The following is a 16281-nucleotide window of genomic DNA, read 5'->3' on the forward strand; positions in this document are numbered from 1 at the left end:
TATTAATACTTTGATTTCAAGTGAAAATATGTGAATGCATTACACTGTTTGTTTTTCTTTCCAGATGTATGGCTTGATCCTCATGGCTGGTGGATTGTTTCTATGGTACCTCTTTAGCAGATGTGGTGTTACTCTCGACTCATTTTGCCTTTGGGTTTGGTTTAAATGCAATTGTGAATGGAACAGCTATAAGCAGCACTACGATACACTCCTCTCTGAGACAACCAACAGACTTTTGTTGCAGGAAATGGAGAAAATTGCCAAGGAAAGAGCAACCATAACATGTTCAAAATACACAACACCAATCATGAGGAATGAAGTGGAAGTAGCTGCAAGGCTGCAAAGACCAAATGATGTTGAGAGCGCGTGGAGGGCAATCTCTGAGCATACCTACACGGTACAGGAAATGGAGGAGCCACAATCAGCACAGCAACCAGCACTCGAACCAGGACAGGAAGAAGAACAGCAACCAGCACAGCAACTAGGACAGGAAGAAGAACAGCAACCAGCACGGCAAGCAGGACAGGAAGAAGAACAGCAACCAGCACAGCAAGCAGGACAGGACGAAGAACAGCAACCAGCACAGCAAGCAGGACAGGAAGAAGAACAGCAACCAGCACGGCAACCAGGACAGGAAGAAGAACAGCAACCAGCACTCGAACCAGGACAGGAAGAAGAACAGCAACCAGCACGGCAAGCAGGACAGGAAGAAGAACAGCAACCAGCACAGCAAGCAGGACAGGAAGAAGAACAGCAACCAGCACGGCAAGCAGGACAGGAAGAAGAACAGCAACCAGCACGGCAAGCAGGACAGGAAGAACAGCAACCAGCACAGCAAGCAGGACAGCAACAAGAACATTAGCATTATACGACTAATAGAATATCCTAAATTTCAGCAATAGCCCAGTACAAGGCCAATTAAAACCCCAAAAGTTAATGCAGAAATTATTATATAATAAAGTAATATTAAATATAAGTGCATTAATAGGTGAAATGCTGGCAAGTATTTTAGATTATGTTCATAAAATTCTATTTGGTTAAAACAGGAAAATGTAAAAGATTGTACTGCAGTTTTTATATTTGTAATTCTGTTTTACTTTTTGTCGCAAAAATCAAAAACAGCAAAGGCCTTAATTTAATCACAGAAATCATAGAATCAAAACATTAAAAACAATTATTCATGTCTGTGCATTCGACACACCCAAACTGCCAAAAGATGTTCTTGTCTAGGCAGACACAACCATGCACTTGCTGAAGGGTTTTGATTGTTACTGAACTATTCGTCAAATCACAGGAATTGTATAATCAAGGGAACAAGAAACAGAACCTGCGTGTAAATTCCTCTACGCTACAAGCGTACAGGATTGGGGGCTGCATGTCTTCTGTCATCGGTGCTGTAGAAGCCAGACAGCGAAGGTGACGATTCCTTCTTAATCCACTAAAAACTGTTTAAACAACTGATTTGTCCATGTGAAAAAAACACTACTTAAGGTACAAGTTCAGAAGAAAAAGAAATTTCAAGCAAAAAAAAGATATTACCTTATAGCTATATAGTTTAGAAATAGAAATCTGCAATGAATTTCTAACATATTTATCTATATCTATATAGTTTAGAAATCTGTGATGAATTTCTAAGATATCTATAACTATATAGTTTAGAAATCTGTGATGAATTTCTAAGATATCTATAACTATATAGTTTAGAAATCTGTGATGAATTTCTAAGATATCTATAACTATATAGTTTAGAAATATGTGATGAATTTCTAAGATACATATCTATAAGCTATATAGTTTAGATACCTGCAACATTCCTTTTGCACAAGTTCATTAATTAATTAATTCAATAAATTCTGTTGAGTGAATATTTCTGAAACTTTTTTCTGAAACTCTATTTCTGGACCTGGGTTGTGCACGCACTCCTCTGCAGGACTGGCAGCAGAGGGGAGTGTGGAGGAGGTGCATCCAGGCCCAGAAGCTGCCGTGTGCACGACTCCCAGTCCCAACCGAGCTTGAGGCGTGTGCACACGCAGGGGTACTGCCTGTCTGCCCCCTGAGCCCAGCTCACGGCTCGCTGCACTGCCTCCCAGCACGCTGGCCTGTACGGACACATGCATGCAGGGCAGGACATTACAACCATACTCCTGTCATATCAATGAGATTATGCTGAAAATAAATTTCAAACTGTTTTTGTGTGTGTTTTTTTTTAATAACCAAAGCAAGTCATATAACACACATACTGTATAAAAATGGATGTGCACACTGACGATGTGGGACATGCCGATGGAATTCCATTATCCTTTATCTAAATAACTTGGTGCAAAAATAAGTTGTTTTAAATGTGCTATAGCAATAAACACCACTTACTCATCTGACTGTGACATTAGACCCCTCACAAGAACTTGAGCTCCATGGCATAATATTTTGTTATTGTAATACGGTGCAGACAGGACTTCTCACCTGGACTTTGGGGCGTTGGCAAGGTGCATGAGAGAGTGGAACAACTCCACCCCCAACACCATCTTCACACGCACCAACTGCAGCACCAGCAACGTGGCCACCAGCCTGAGGATGGCAGTGTGGACCTTCACCCCTGCCACAGGAACCAGTTGCACAGATTTAATTTGTTCGTATCCTTAACGTGAAGCGCAAACGGCCACGACTGCTTCAGACTGTCGGCACGGTCACCTAGAAGAGCTAGGCGTGGTTCTCAGACAAGACATGCAGTGGGCCATTTGACACATTACTGAAAAATTAATAACCTAATGGTTATTTTGACTGCAAATTAAATAAAAGTTTACATGTATTTACTGGAATTAAAGGAACTGTATAAAACAATATTTCTGAAAGTGATTATTATTTTTACATTTTTCTATAAAGTGGAGCTCACATAAGATGAAGAATCAGATTGAATGAACCCACAGAGCAAATCTTTTGTTACCCCCTACATGTAGGTGACCCATATTTTAAACGGATTTACACATGCTCTGATACAGCCAAGCCACTAGGTGTGAGTATAGGTGGCTGGTTCAGAATTTGAAGACTCGTTGAAAAAAAAGACATTTCTTCTTCAACAAACGTATACCGACTTTGCACGGTACTGTATGTTGTGTTATGTATTAGCCATGTTAAATCCACTTCAAAAGTCCACTTTGGTCTAGTATTTACACACAGAAGAATTCTGTTATTATTATTATTATTATTATTATTATTATTATTATACAGAAATTAGTTATTATTATTATTGTTATTATTATTAGATAGAAATTAGTTATTATTAATATTGTTATTATTATTAGACAGAATTTACTTGTTATTATTGTTGTTATTATTATTAGACAGAAATTAGTTATTATTATACATAAATTCGTTATTATTATTAGTGTTATTATTATTAGACAAATTAGTTATGATTATTAATATTGTTATTATTATTGGACAGAAATTAGTTATTATTATTATTATTATTATTAGACAAATTAGTTATGATTATTAATATTGTTATTATTATTAGACAGAAATTAGTTATTATTATTGTTATTATTATTATTATTGTTGTTGTTGTTGTTATTAGACAGAAATGAGTGTTTTTACCCAAAGAGCAGATGCCTTTTTCTTTTAGAAAAACATTGGCAAAGAAGTCTACATCCAGGCCGAGGAATGTGCTCAGCCTCCAGGTGCATTCCCAGTAGCCATCCTGTGTCCAAGGAAAAACAAAATTAAAACATTTTAAAATCAAATTAAAAAAATCTCTTATCCACTGTGCTCTCCATAAATATTAGGACAGGGAAGAGGAAAGTTGTAAATGTCAATCTCATTGGATTAAAGATGGAAAGGCCGGATGTACAAAAATACCCTTAAATATGAGGTGCCATTCTGTTCATAGAGTTACCAGAAGTTCATAGAGTTTGAGTGAAGAAAAAAAAAAACTGTACACGTGGAGAGCAGTAAGAATATTTGCGTGAAGCAAACACGTATGTATCTATGTATGAATATATGTACAGTGTGATGTGCACATATGTAGAGAAATGTACCTGATGTTGGAGATCAAACAGCTCCTCCCAGTTGATCGTGTCAGGTTGCCTCCTCTTCTGAACATGTTTCCTTGCAAAACGAAAAAGGTCTTGTCTAGAACTGCCACGTCTCTTTTCAAAATATCCCCTCTTAGGAACCATCTTGAGAAACTGGAATTCCAAGTCATCAGAGGTGTCCAAAGTGGAAGAGGAATGGGGAAGAAGGTCAATGACAGCAGGAGCAGGGATGGGAGGAGGAGGAGGGGCTTGTGGGACAGGAGGAGGGGCCTGGGGGAGAAGACAGCTATGGCTCTGGTGAGTATATGGAATGACATGGTGAGCTAAGCCAATGGCATCACCAAAACCAATGGGAGGCGGGGCCTGTGGGACCAGAGGAGTGGCTTGGGGGACAGGAGGAGGGGCCATGGAGAGAGAAATGCAGTTGAGGGCACGACGAGGAGGGATACGGCGAGCAAACTCAATGATTTCAGGAGCAGCGATGTGAGGAGGGGCCTGTGGGACAGGAGGAGTGGCCTGTGGGACAGGAGGAGTGGCCCGGGGGACAGGAGGAGCGGCATTGTGAGAAGGAGGGGGAGGGATATGGGGAGCAAAGCCAATGGCATAAGCAGAAGCGATAAGAGGAGAAGATATGGGAGGAGAGGTTATGGGATGAGAAGTTATGGGAGGAGACGTGGCCTGGGAGTCAATAGGAGGAGGGGCCCGAAAACTAAAACCACCACCTGCACAAAGATTCAGAGGTTCAGAGGGTTCTCTGTCCAGACAAATCAGGGAACGTCGACTACTGCCAAAAAGGCCTCTACCACCAAAAGAAGAAGGAGGTGCACCACTAAGCGACAAGGGCCGAAGAGAAGCAACACTGGAGACAGTGGGCTCAGCACCGAGATAATTGCCCTTGCTCCTCTGACCAAAAAAGCTAGAGGACATGGCATGAATTCTGGAAGAGATACCACCGAGTACAGGAGGGACAGGAGAAGACACAGGGACATCTGACAGGAGATGGGCATCAATATCACGAGGAGACGTAGCAGCACGAAGACTTGGCTGCAAACTTGGAACAAAGCTTGTGCAGATATAAGGACGTGTGTCTCGTGGTGGGGCCAGCAGCTCGGAAACCTCACTGGGGGGCGGAGCATAATCTTGGGAACTTTCTTCATCATCGTGGAGAATGTGGACAGACATGTCTGCAGTACAGACCATCTCAGAGCCAGGGGGAGAACAGGGGAGGTCTGATGTCAGACTGGAGGACCCGTTGGTTTGTAAACATTTCTTGTACTCTGCGTCGCATTCTACAGCACCAAGCTGGAAGAACACACACAAAGAAATCCATTTTGAGTAAATGTACAGTAAGCTCTCTCTCTCTCTCTCTCACACACACACACACACACACACACACACACACACACACACACACGGCCCAGTCACACATCAAAATCTCAAAAGAAAGAGTGAAATACAGGCTCATGTCCATTGGTGGATTTCAAATCGTCCTTTTGAACTGTCAGTACCTCCATGAGGTACGGGTCACTGAGTGAAGAACCCTCCTCTTCCTCCTCAAGCCAGCCCATGTAGGGCAGGATATCCACATTCCCATCCCCTTCTGAAATCAGGTCAGGTACGGAAGTGAATCCAGATTCCGGCTGCTCCGGATCCTGCAGAAGGGACATTCCTTAGCCAATCACGCACTCTGCCTTTCCCAAAGATACAGAGGAAGTCACAAAAACCGGGTCTAATGGAATGTGGACCAGAGAGTGACCGTTCTCCTGTTAAATGGCTGTCATACCCTTTCTTCAATGGCAACAAAGCTGGTAAACTGAGACAGGATGGAGAACTCTTTGCTGAGCTCGATGATGTAGGACTTCAGCTCTGCTTTCCTTCCCTACCAAGAACAGCAGACATCCATATCAGGATAGCGCTCAGCTCCGAAACCACACACACACCACAGGAAAGTGTCCTCAGCTCCACTGCTCGGTCAGGGTTACGGCACGGACTTTTTAAAAAATTTGTTGCTAATGTACAAGCATTGAGCAGCATTACTGTAAGGATACTTTCCTCGTCTGAAACTGGACTCCATGGAGCGTCTGTGGACGCAGACACAAAGTCACTAGAGGAATGCACGCATGTCTCTCAGACACTATGGCGTCTGACAGCGTGAGCAAGGATAGGGTTCCAGGATTTGTTTGTATTCCCAGATCAGTTACAAAATGCAAATCAAACAGGCATACGTGACAAGACCCTAAAACTACTTCATGAATGTCAAGCTTATGGTGCAAACCTCATGTTCTGCCTCGCTAATGCCAAGACTGCCATCCTCATAGTCTCTGATAATTGCTCTCGCTGTAAGCTTGTGAAGGAACTACAACACACACACACACAAATTATTTCAAAACTGTGACTCTTCAGAGGTTAAGATTTTTACGATGATTTAATGTTCCCACGTCCAGTTCTTACTGTTCCCTTAGTCTTCTGTAATTCTGTAGTAGAAACCATTGTTTGAATTTCCTGTCCACTGAGATCACCAAACAGAGTAGCCTAAGTAAAGAAGAACTTGGAGATTACAAAAGCCAAGAAGAAATGACTGAATTTTCACAATGATCCGACTGCCTGCGTTAAAGCGACAGGAAGCTGCCCTCTGTCTGGGAGAGAGGCTGGAGTACCTGAGAACAGTGAGGCATGAAACCATAAACCAGAGTGTGACAGTTGCTGAAGAGGGCACTCAGCTGTGAGGGTGCTTGAACAGGAGGGGGTTCTGTGGGGTTGAACCGCTGCCACTTCACCGACACGGACATGCAGCCTGGAGATGCCATGCACCTCACCTGAGATTTCACCTAGAACAGCCAATCAGCAGTGATTCACACACACACACACACACACACACACACACACACACACACACACACACACACACACACACACACGCGCACACTCAAACACACACACACACGCACACACACGTACAGACACACACACACGTACAGACACACACACACGTACAGACACACACACACGTACAGACACACATACACGTACAGACACACATACACACACACACACACACACACACACACACCATTCAAGCAGCCGTGTCCCTCACCAACACACACACATGCACGCACGCACGCACGCACGCACACACACACACACACACACACACACTTCATCAGAAAGCCGCAAAGCAGAAAAAAATCTGCAACTGTCAAAATCCCAATCTTTTTTTTTTTTGGTCCCCCCCCCCATATGCATTATGCTGCAGTCTTGCTCCGTGCCCACCTGAGGCCGCAGGTGAAGAGGCGCGTGTGGCAGGCGTTACCCCGCACCAGCTGCAGGGTCTGAGGCTGGTTCTGCATATGGCCGTCCGAGAGCAGCAAGACGTTCCTCAGGCCTCGTGACGGCGGCAGAAGGTTCAGGCTGCGCAGAGGCCTCCACAGCTCAGTGCTGCCACCAACGGCAGGGGAGGACTATATGCAACAACAGGGGAATTAATGAATGGGACAAAATTGCAGAACCATGAATGGAACTGCAACAGCACCAACAGTAGACCTATACTGTAGTGTACAACAAAGGACCTACACTGTAGCGTTTCACAGCAATACCTACACCGTATTGTACAACAGTAGTACCTATACTGTAGTGTACAACAGCAGTACCTACACTGTAGCGTTCCACAGCAATACCTACACCGTATTGTACAACAGTAATACCTATACTGCGGGTTTAAATGTACCACAATTCTAAAATCCCATAATCACAAACTGAGCCTTACAGCTAAACACCACACGTGTCCATTTACTGTTCTTCTGCATCCTACTAAATATAAAAAAATATATACGTTTTATTTTTAAATGCCCACATGAATGAAGTAAGGCAAGTCTAAATAAAGCATATTTAACATTTTAATGTAATTTTAATGTAAAAGTTGTACAAAATCAAAAATTAAAATAACTGATTACACAAAAAGGGGAAATGGCTGATAGGGTTATATGGTTTTACGTTGCACAGCTCAGTTATAGACCAACTCTAGTGATGATACCCTAGACGTATCCAAACTGAAATCATACAGGACATTATTTTCTAACACTCAAGAGTTTGTTTAATTACTTAAGACAATTCATATTGGTCAATTATCAACATAAGGCAACCGATGTTTTCCTTACTGAACGTCACTGTAGAGCCAATTATTTATTACGAGATTTATTACACCATTGTGATATATAGATACTCACCATAATGAACGTTTTGGCTTGTTCAAAGACTTCCTCTAGTACTCTTGGTGAAGGGAAGGCCTCTTTGTAATCTATTAAATGACACAAATGGGGACAGACACTATAAATAAATTTTATCCACAAAACAGAAAAACTATCAGAACTAAACCAAATGCTGCTCATACTGTGTTTTCCATGTAGGAATAGATGCTAATACACTCAAGCGCTAAACGCTTGAGCCAAACAACCAATCAAAACCCCACAAAAGTGCAACAACTCCTCCGTGTGCGTCCTTATACGGAGACAATGGCGCTCACCAATGCCGAAGCAGACGACGTTGACCCTCAGGGAGCGGTCCAGCGAGCACAGAGCCTTCAGAGCGAGGCGGCGTGCGTTCACCAGCGGCTCCCCGCGCATGGACTCTGACGTGTCCAGCACAATGACCACGTCGCTCACTCCGGACCACCGCGCGTCGCCGCACTCAAAGTCCGGGTAGAAGACCAGCATGCAGGCCTGCAAGCAGCCGCAGAGAGAGTGTCGGCGTACAGAGCACCACAGATGGAAAAGCCTGACTACAATAAAACACAAAATGTATTATCCTACCTAACAAACCAAAAAAACAAACCAAAAACACAGACATGCACATATTTGTGAGACTGGTGAACGGACGTAGTTGTCATTTGCACCTCACTGTCCTTCTCAGGATGTTTCTCCACCCACATCCTGGGCATGTGCATCTGAGACAGGGAGAAGCTGAGCTGGAAGCCATCAGTGCTGAGGCTCTGGTCAGGCAGGGTCACGACCATGGCCTTACAGTCTGTCCTCTACGGAAACGGGCAGGACAAACTCAGTCTCAACACACAGATACCGACACTACGTACAAACACAGTGCCACAAGTTTGAACTGTAACCAGCATTACAGGATCATGCTCGCTAAGCACACGAGTAGAAAGCAGACCTTGGTTCTGATACGATGAGAACACTCCAGACCAGTGATCTCGTAGGGCATCTCAATGGACATGTGCAAAGAGAACACCCTAGAGAGAGAGAGAGCGAGAGAGAGAGAGAGAGAGAGAGAGCGAGAGAGATTTACTCTCTCTCAGATATACTGTTATAAATGACAGTTGTATGAATGTCATTGCATTCTCACCCCTCTGCTCTAAGCTCCTTCACACCAACCTTCTCCACAAACGTCTGCAGCACAAACAAACCCAACATCAGGACCAATTCCTCTACCAGACATGAACCTTTGAGTAGTAAACGGAGGCTGGTGTGTTTACTGCAGCGTTGCCAAGGAGCCACGCTGGCAGGCAGGGAAAAGACGACAGTGCCTGACCGCATGGCCAGCTCCGTGATGTAGGTCACTTTGATCAGCACTGTGGCCCCAGCGGGCAAGTTCCCAACACTGATGGTAAACACGTCCTGATGTGCACACACACACACACACACACATGCACACACAGTTACGTCAAAAGAGTGGAATGACTGACTTGGAATTTTAAGATTGAACACAACATCTGAGCTGTGAATGGAAGCAGTAGAATAACACACAGGTGCTTCCTGGTCCATCAGATAGGCTCCGTGACCTTTCTCTATAGCCTGCTTATACTCCTTACGGGCCTGTTCCTTCTCCTTCACCTGAGAGAGAGAGAGAGAGAGAGAGAGAGAGAGAGAGAGAGAGAGAGAGAGCGAGAGAGAGAGAGAGAGAGAGAGAGCAGTGAGAAACAGGATGCTTTAGGACTGCTCCAGTGGAAGGACTGGGAGACTAGCGAGATGCACCTTTCCGACCACATGCTTCCCGTTAATGAAGGCTTCAAAGCCGCACACGGCTGCCGTCTCTTCTAAAGGGAACACGTACTTAGCCTCAATAAGAATGTCACTCTTGTTCGTGTATACCTGGAAAATGATAACCTGGTCACAGAAAGAAAAACACAAGTTACGCACTTGAATACCGACATAAAACGATTATTATATTTAATATGATTATTATTATATATGCTGTAAGATGGGGCGTCCTAGTCCGGTCTTGCAGATCCACCAACCTGTGGAGGTTACTCCCAGCCCTAATCTAGCACACCTGGCTCTTGATTAACAGGGTCAGGGATGTGCGACAGGGGTTCGAACTGAACTCTGCAGGGAGGCAGATCTCTAGGACAGGGCTCTGTCTAAGACACCCCTGCCTTGTTGTTGAACCGAGCTACACCACACACTGACACTAAAACACATGCTCTCCTATTACTAGGACAGTTAACAACAAAACAAATATAGACGTACAAACATTTGCTGCCGATTATGCCATTCACATTAAAGCAAAAAAGTGCGAAGTACATGAAGTGTGAGGGGGAACTAGAGCTTGGTGGCTAATGCTGATAATGCTAGAATAAACTCTGCTAGATAAACATTGAATACTTTAAACAAATTGCCTGCCTGAATATATTTAGGTACATATTTTATGTAATAGATTTTCTATACTCTCAGTTTTTGATGACTAACTCTGTATTGACTGCAATACAGTTTGCAGTTTAGTCTCCTCCTACAATCGAATAATTGATACACATCCACTGAAGCTAGAAGTGGGTGGAAACACACGAGCACCTCTACCGCTTGTTCACGTGTTCCTTTTCTGTGCTGACCACTAACTGATTTGCCTCGTAGACTGACTGCCCCCACAGTCTGCAGGCTGTAGAACAGGCCAACTGTGGACTGTGGCTATAACTGGGGTAAAACCCTTTTAGTGTGACCGAGCTTTATTCCAGTGGACAGGACAGGTTCCCAGTGTAATAACGGACCTGACAGAGAAGGTCCATCAGCTTGCACCTCACATGGACAGCCTCTAGGGGGAGTGTGGACCCACTGCTGTCTAACAAACCAGGAGTGACATCCTCCAGAGGGTTCTTTGTGACCTCCAACCCCTCTGCGTCATCACTGGACACTGGACAGTCAAACACCCACACACACACACACACACACACACACACACACACACACACACACACACACACACACACACACACACACACACACACACACAACAAGTCCTATATCAGAGCACCATTGAATATGGGACAAACCCATGACTGAAATAAAGCTTATTGTATAAAGTTGACAGAATCAGTGACAGTAATGGTGTAAAACAGTGAATAGATGATGTAAGGGTGACCACTCACAAAGGTCAGAGGTCATGACAGAAGGTAAACACTCCACAGAGGTATCAATGTGAGGTTCAAAAGGTTTCAGCTGGTCTTCCTTCAGAAAGTACTGAACTACATATTTCAGCCTGACCTGATCGGTGTTGTACACCACATATTCATCATCCTGCAAGAAACACACACGGCACAAGGTGTCAGCTTCTATTCTAAGGAGATATTCATCCTAGACAAATGCTTTGGCATACACGTAGCACCTCAAACTCTTGAGCGTGTGCTCTGTGTGCGGCGGACGCCATGCACACTGCTGTGGCCGTCGGGAGCGCAGATCAGAGATGGGTCCTTCTTGTACACGTCCTTACACTGGCCCAGAGCCACATCACACACCAGCAACAGGCGTGAGCCGTCCGTCACGCTGGGCCTGGAATACTTCACAGAGGTGCTGGAGCACACAAACATATACACACACGAATCGAAAATGACTGAGGCTCACGACAGTGTTCAGAGTGTAATTTTTTACGTACAGATGGGTTTTTATGTCACTAACTTCAGAGAGTCACTGAAGTAGATGCCACTTCCCAGATTTCCTACGTCAGTTCTTTTAATGCCATGCTGTTCAACTCCAACCCTCGGCAGCAGCAGACCTCTGGACACAACAACCAAATCATCAAAATAAAGTACTGTGTGTGTGTGTGTGTGTGTGTGTGTGTGAGTGTGAGTGTGAGAGAGAGAGAGAGAGAGAGAGAGAGAGAGAGAGAGAGAGAGAGAAGAGAGAGATTCTTACCGTGACAAGATTCCCACAAAGTTGCTAGGAAAAGTAGAATGGAGGAGGGGTTTAATGTTACATAGCTGCTCCCTAAACATATGAAGTTCTGATGATCTACACACACGAAGTACTTGCTGGATCTGGACTGGCCTGTGGAACCAGTAAGAGACACATACACACACACACACACACACACACACACACACACACACACACAATGTAAAAGAATATATAAACATAGAACAACCAAACATTGTTCTCCTTGCCCAGACGAAACACATACTGTACACACCTCTCTTGTAAAATCTTGCAGACAGACTGATATTCTGGGCTTTCAGAGGCGACGGGTTCAATGTTGCACCTCAGGGTGCAATACTTCCCCAGAGAAGAGGGAGAGGGGTTCCCCAAAGTGGCTTCGCTCACGTTCAGAATATCTCGGATAAGCTGAGGGTGTATATTTATGTATATATTATTTTTAAACAATACATGTTTGAAACTTACATTTTATACTATAATGAAATTTGAGCCCATTCCGCAAATCACAAAAGCAAAAGCAGTAAATATGAAACACACACAGAGTGACCATGTGAACTGTGTGTATGAAAGATTAAATGTGAATAATGTGATTCGAGTTACTAAGCAAAATACATTTGCTGAATATCCATCCTTTATCAGCAGTGCGGATGAACCACCTCTGATTCCACCTGTATGACCTATATCTGTACAATAAACGTTTTATTTCTGAGCTTATGCTGTGTGTGTGTGTGTTACCTGACAGAGGTCCAGTCTCTGAGACACAAGCTTCGCCCTGGCCTCAGCCTCCGTCTCTCTGAGCGGTAACAGGGTACTGACTTCCTGCAGGAGGAGCTGGACCTCATCTTCACTCTCACACTTCTGCACCTGTAGCAGCAACCCCTCCACCCTACTCACCTGTGCACACACACACACACACACACACACACACACACACACACACACACACACACACGACTAGTTATACACACACATACAACCCCTCCACCCTACTCACCTGTATACACACACACACACACACGACTAGTTATACACACAAATACAACCCCTCCACCCTACTCACCTGTACACACACACACACGCACACACACACACACACACACGACTAGTTATACACACAAATACAACCCCTCCACCCTGCTCACCTGTACACACACACACACACACACACACACACGACTAGTTATACACACACATACAACCCCTCCACCCTGCTCACCTGTACACACACACACACACACACATACCCCATACGCTCCCACACACACTCTCAGCCACACACAGCCACACACACAGCCACTCTCCCACACACACGCTCCCACACAGCCACTCTCCCACACACACGCTCCCACACAGCCACACACACAGCCACTCTCCCACACACAGCCACACACACATACCCCATACGCACCCACACACACTCTCAGCCACACACACAGCCACACACACATACCCCATACGCACCCACACACACTCTCAGCCACACACACAGCCACTCTCCCACACACACGCTCCCACACAGCCACTCTCCCACACACACGCTCCCACACAGCCACACACACAGCCACTCTCCCACACACAGCCACACACACATACCCCATACGCACCCACACACACTCTCAGCCACACACACAGCCACTCTCCCACACACACGCTCCCACACAGCCACTCTCCCACACACAGCCACACACACATACCCCATACGCACCCACACACACTCTCAGCCACACACACAGCCACACACACATACCCCATACGCACCCACACACACTCTCAGCCACACACACAGCCACTCTCCCACACACACGCTCCCACACAGCCACACACACAGCCACTCTCCCACACACAGCCACACACACAGCCACACACACATACCCCATACGTTCCCATACCCACACTCTCTGTCACCAACACCTCCAAGGTTTCCCTGTAAAATACCATATTCAGCTTAAAATCCTGCTACTCACTTACAAAGCCCTAAATAACCTCATTCCTTCACACCTGTCTGATCTTCTCCTTCCTCACAAATCCACTCACACTCTCAGATCTTCCTTAGGTGGGCTGCGTACTGTTTATCCAGCCTACACGCCGATGATGATCGTGCTTTTTCTAGATGTGCTCCTCCACTCTGGAACTCTCTTCCCACTCTGGTCCAACACTCCGCAACTCTGTCTATATTCAAATCTAACCTTAAAAATATATTTTCGCCTCACCTATGAAACTTCTCAAACTTAAACACCCCTTTCATCAGCTCCTGCCCATGTCCTGGAAGTGCTGTTTGTAAATGTATACATGCAGACACACACACAGCATAGACTGGTTGTGGATAGACACACACACACACACACACAGGTTATGCATGCAGACCCAGCCAGCCACCCACCTACATATCACACTTTTACATCACACACTTACATACCCAACATTAATTTCCTGTCTGTATAAGGTCTACTGCATCATACTCTTATGTCATCACCCCCTTACGTCATTGAGGCTGAGGCTTGTAACAGGGACAGTGAGGAGGCTGGCGAGTGACCCGAGGGCCTCCGTCCAGATGAGCTCCAAGAAGACGCCCACGTCCTGTGAGACGTCGCAGCAGCTCAGCCGCTCCTCCAGCAGCAGCTGTCAATCACACACAAACATTACACCACAGTAGGTGTGTGGAACTGGCTATGATCATACTTGCGCTTGGCCTGGATTTGGTCTGAATAACGCTGAATCTTATTGTCCAGAGAACACAACATGCACTGGCAAAGGGAATTAATCAGGGTCATATACTACACTCTACCCTGTCTGCACAATGATCATGTTTAGGACCCAAATTAGACGACTGTAAGCCGGGTGACATCAACCCACTTAGTTGATATAGCTCATCTTGAAAGTAGATGAAATTGCAATCTAGCCTCAAGCAGGACGGTTTAGTCTACAGCTGTGTAAGCACCGTGAGACCAATTTATAAATAAATAATATCCTAAAAACATAACCATGGTCCTCAAAACAGTTACTAAGCCTTCAAGAGTCCTGTTTACCAAAGCCGTCTCCACATACATCTTCCCAGCATTTGCCAGAAAATGACAAAACCCACTGGTGTGTGCTAAATGAAGCAGTAAGGTAGAGTGTGTGCACTGCGTCTGCCCAACCCGCTGCAGAGTGTGTGAGGCCAGCGCCTCGGCCTCGGAGGGGAGCGACTCCGTCTGCGTGAAGCCCTGGGACTGCAGCTCTGTGTTGAACTGCACGTACGCCTCCAGAGCGTCCTCGGAGCTACAGCAGTGCACCTGCTGGTCCTGTACCACGGACACCTATAGCAGGAGCGAGAGGGGGTGGGGCATCGGCGTCAGGACCCGCCCACCGTTCATTCATCGTCGGTTCAGTAATTCTCACTGGTTACTACTGTTTAAAGGAGCCTTTGGGTGCACATGACTTCACCTCACGTATGATGGCGCTCGTGACGCGGTACTGCTGTTCTCCCTCTCCTCTGGCACTCTGGAGCTCCACCACTGCCCAGGTCTCGACTACGGCCTGCGATAAAACATACAGTGCTAGATACACACATGCAAACCATGACAACAGACACATGGGAGCGTGTGTTGGTATGCTGATTATATATTCATGCTTATAGCGAGTATACTGATCGTTTTGTATGTTTAAGGAAAACACTGTTTCATGTAATAAACTTACCTTGAGAAAAAAGGAGTATTCGGCAACTTGGAAATGTGAAGGAAACTCTGGTGTGTTGTCTTCATTTCCCTTATATAACCTGCATGGCAGGGTTAGTACAGCCTTGGTTAGGCAAGGTACAAGAAGCAACACACACACATAACCGTATGCACAACAGGCCGTCAGTCTGAACCTCACAAAGGTGATCTCACCTGAGCTCTTCCAGGTATGTGTCTTCCTTCCTGTCCGGGAGCTCTGGGTGAACTTGTGACACCTTCTGCCCTTTGGGAGCAACACAACAGTGCTCATGACGTGTACCGTTTCAAAACAAACCATCAATCTCACATTCCCAACAAAACCTTTTGACCTCCCCTCTGAATATGTCTCAGCCCTCAGAACCAGGAACACAAACATTAAGCCTTGCACAACTACCAGTAGCTCATCAT

The 16281-nt window shown here is 45.3% G+C and overlaps 1 pseudogene across 1 annotated transcript; it reads right to left on the bottom strand.

The window, feature by feature from the left end:
* Positions 1-1757: 1757 nt before the first annotated feature.
* On the bottom strand, positions 1758-16148 carry LOC113569261 (protein mono-ADP-ribosyltransferase PARP4-like; annotated as a pseudogene). Its single transcript, XR_014125192.1, has 29 exons — positions 16048-16148; positions 15857-15935; positions 15605-15697; positions 15319-15477; positions 14663-14800; positions 12917-13075; positions 12438-12589; positions 12164-12295; positions 11927-12025; positions 11644-11821; positions 11401-11548; positions 11023-11165; positions 10013-10144; positions 9785-9871; positions 9384-9655; positions 9192-9270; positions 8920-9057; positions 8551-8746; positions 8255-8325; positions 7226-7489; positions 6689-6859; positions 6483-6563; positions 6307-6387; positions 5815-5910; positions 5540-5683; positions 4035-5333; positions 3595-3697; positions 2461-2593; positions 1758-2099 (listed from the first exon to the last, which is right to left on the bottom strand). The product of XR_014125192.1 is annotated as a protein mono-ADP-ribosyltransferase PARP4-like (transcript).
* Positions 16149-16281: the final 133 nt, after the last annotated feature.

This window comes from Electrophorus electricus, chromosome 9 (genome assembly GCF_041902795.1).
Source record: "Electrophorus electricus isolate QZ-2024a chromosome 9, ASM4190279v1, whole genome shotgun sequence".
NCBI classification, from domain to species: Eukaryota; Metazoa; Chordata; class Actinopteri; order Gymnotiformes; family Gymnotidae; genus Electrophorus; species Electrophorus electricus.